This window comes from Urocitellus parryii, chromosome X (genome assembly GCF_045843805.1).
Source record: "Urocitellus parryii isolate mUroPar1 chromosome X, mUroPar1.hap1, whole genome shotgun sequence".
Lineage (NCBI taxonomy): Eukaryota > Metazoa > Chordata > Mammalia > Rodentia > Sciuridae > Urocitellus > Urocitellus parryii.
Window position 1 is genome coordinate 77,533,439 of NC_135547.1, and position 4,083 is coordinate 77,537,521.

Consider the following 4,083-nt stretch of genomic DNA (forward strand, 5'->3'; position numbering starts at 1 on the left):
AAAAAACATTGTTTTTACTTTTAAATGTCCATGTAAGACTGTGCATAGGCTATACTCTCCTGTTAGATGTTTAAGATCAAGTTGGTCAAAACTGACCTTGTTCCTATCTACTCTTAAGTGTCAGCTAAGATTCCTCAAAGATCACTCTTGGGAGCATGTGTGAAGCCTCCTGTCTCCTTTAGCTTTCCTCTACTGGTGGTGCCATTTGCCAGGATGCATCAGAGTCCTGCTGACCATACATGGCTTCTCTTGGACGCATCAGGGACATTTCCCTCACCATATGACCCTCCTCTTTGCAGAATATGGTCTGGTTGCCTTCGTGTTCTTTTTTTATTTTAATGTTTGAGTTGTAGATGGACACAATGACTTTATTTATTTATTTTTATGTGGTGCTGAGGATTGAACCCAGTGCCTCACATGTTCCAGGCAAGCACTCTACCACTGAGTCACAACCCTAGCCCTGGCTTCATGTTCTTTAAGGTCCTCTGGCTCTCCCTGATCAGTAGATTGTATGACTTACTGGAGTCACAGGACCCCAGAGAGGGGTCCCATCATTCTCTGGGTCCTGGCTGACCTTAGAGGGCAAAGACCAAAGTGGTGGCTGCTTTTACTTTGGCCCTTTTACTTCCTTGACTTTGATATCCAAGTTTTTGGTTTTTAAATACACAGCAGGCCAGTGTTACCAGTCTTAAAGAAGGAGTAGCAGGTTATAACTTCACTTAATTGGGGTTAGTATTATTGTTGGAAGCCAACATTATATACTATATGTCCTATAGGTGATGGCTTATTATCTCAAATTAACTCAAGTTGTTTCATTGAAAGCAGTACCTCTGCAAAATACTAATAAGCAACAATTATAAAGTTTACAAGGAAAATACAAAATGAAATTAACAAAGCAAAACTTATTCAATTTCTGTAATTAGTATAAACCAAGAAAATTATTTTTATAATCTTAAACCTTTACTTAGTTATATATTATATCCCCTGTTTATTTTGAGATCACAGTGACTTTTATAACAAAAATCAATCTTTTGAACACAAATTTGAATAAGTTGAAGTCTAGCCTATTTTGGAGCCATTTTAACATGGATTAAGGTGAGAAGCAGAGCCTTATATCAGGTAAAGTGGGGGTCTTGACAAATGACATATTATATCTGAACCCATGAATCAAAAAAGGCTAAGAGAGCTTTTAACTTTAACTTTCTTTTGTGGAAAAAGTGGCAAAATGCTATCATGTTTCATAATGTCACCTTTAAACAGACCAGGCTCTTATTACCTTTTAAAATACATTTAAATTCCAATTCCAGTATGAAGAGTAACACAAAATTGTACATATAACTTATTGGCACCAGGTTACTTTATCCAGCCATAATTCATCAAATGGCATGAATAAATACCAACCTAATTTGTTTTATCTATGCAAATCTGAGACTACTGCTACAGATAATTTTAGTTTAAAGAACAACAACTTGGCAAAGTGCCCACCTAAATTTTACATTTAACTAAGTTGAACTTTAAAAGTACAATTTAGAATGTATAGCAACAATAATCAGAGGTCTGCATGAGTTAGCAAAAATCAAAGGATAGCCTTATATTTTTATGAAACAGTGTTAATGATCAGAAATTGTCTAAGCCAAAGCAAACAGATATAAGACAGGCCTTCTAATAATAGTGTGGCCCTTCTATGTCAGTTACAATGTGTAAAAGCATTTATTGGTTATTTTGCTAGTAAGTTTATATAAACTTTCATTTTATAAACTTTTACATAACACTTGATAGGCTTAGACATATATAGTTCTCAGATGTGTACATATACCTAGTCACATATATTTTGGGTGTCAACTATATCATTATAACCTAAATAACAGTTGTTTAACCAGTTACGAAGTAATCATTTAAGACTATAAAAACAGATACAAACCCTAATTTCTTTAAGACTTAGCTTCCAAAGTAATAAAACCTAACAAGTACAATAAAATCATATTGATATATAGCAGATCAATGTTTCATATCAGTACATTAAAGTTCAAATAACTTTAACTGACTACTAATTACAGCTAACTTAATCACAAACACAAACATTTTGAGATTTACCTTCCGCAAACCTCTTTTAATTACTTAAACATTTACTACTTCTTTATATCCTTAGTTTTGTCCTCTTTCGTCTTGGATTTTAGCACAAGTGTATTACTTTGCCAGATAAAATATTTTCTCATCCAGAAACATTTCTTTTACCTTCGAATTTCCATACTAAACTATTTCCATACCTATAACTTTCTTTTATATTTTTTAGTTTCAGACCCTTTGTTAACTTCATATTATGAAACAATATTTATGAATGTTATCTATCATGTAATTTACACAATGAATTTCATCCCAGGAGAGGGATCAGACAATTTGGCACATACAAAAACTGCCTTAATCTTTTTTCTTCCAAGTTGCATTCAAGGGGTTGGAACACAGGATATTTTTGAGCCTGACCTATCTCTGCTATCATTTTCACAAGGCCATCAACTTTAAGTGAGTTCCCCACTGTCAATTGTACCCATAGGATCCTTTTGGGCCTTTTTCTTATACTAGGCATATTGATATGCAATGGAGGAGGCCCTTTCCATCCTTTTCATTAGGCTTCCTTAAAGATTGCTTTGCAGACACTGCCTACAAAACAGAGGTTGGCCTTAGTTTCTGTCTTTTTCTTTCCTGGGTGCAGTTATTTATTCTGTTCCTAAGAATTTTAGTTTGATGGCATACTGTTATAGCAAGAACTGCTTTGCCCCAGTGATGGATATCCCCAGGCCAAATGAGGTGTCCCATTAGATCTTAAAAGGGGAGACTATTCCTGTCCCCAGGTCATAAACTAATAGTGCTGAAACCTCCTGACACATCCTTTGTGGCCAGTAATCTCCACCATCCATGGACAAAAGGGGCTGGAAGGCAGGTCATAAGCCAGGTTCTCTTTGGCCATTTTTCTACTGCCCAGGCAGCTTTTCTGGATTTTTTTCCCAGTGTAGAGCTAATGTCCTTGACCACAGTAAGATGATCTGTGGCTGCCTGGGGCCAGGCTGAGAAATAGTGCTGAGAGTGCCAGCACTGGCACTCCCCCATTTGAAATATTGAAATCTTTTTAACCCTTTCTTCTAGTGTCCTGCTATCTTTGCACATTAGAGGCAGTGACTTTTGGCACCTTCAACTCAGTTCCTCACATTTCAGACCCCTTATCTTGCAACTGTATAAATGCCTGTACATATAAAATTTCTTTCATATACTTTACCCCTGACAGACCAACTTCAACATCAAGATTGTATAACCAGAAAAACCATTCAAGGGCCAGATTGTGTAATAGCAAACCCTCTTTCTCTTAGACAGGCAAATCCCTACCTGTGATCCATTCAGTCAAGATCTCTCTACTCAAGAGACTACTGATAAGATCAAGGCAGTATGACCCATGTCTTAAAGGGCCAGTAATGGATAAACACACACACACACACACACACACACACACACACACACACAATCACTGAAACCAGGGCTGACAGACAGGAACCTTTTAAACAGATAAACCTGCATGTAGAAATTTATTCCACTTACTTTACCTTTGACAGACTAACTCCAACTGCGAGATTGTATAAATCCATAAAGCTATTTAAAAAACAGATCATTACAATAAAACATTATCTTAGACAGGCTTAGGTGTGGCCCTTCCAATTACTTTACTTCTGACATACCAACTCCAAATACAAGATTGTACAAAAAAAGAAACAGAGAGAGACAACCAAAGAGGAGCCCCGAAACCATGGCGGACACATGGGAACATTTAATTTAACAAGCCACGATCTTTCCTTATAGGATAAATGCAGTATTGATCATATTTTAAAAGGGACAGAGATACAAATAAACAAAACAAAAACAAAAACACAGACAACCACAGGGAATTCCCAAACCCAAGACCCCCAAACAGATGAGAACCTAGAGCAGAAATATCCCTAGTTTCTCTAGTCTGGTTTAACCATGACTCCTACACCATTGGCACTAGAATGTCCCCATAAAGAGGGACCAGATGTTCCCATGAAGAGAAACCAGATG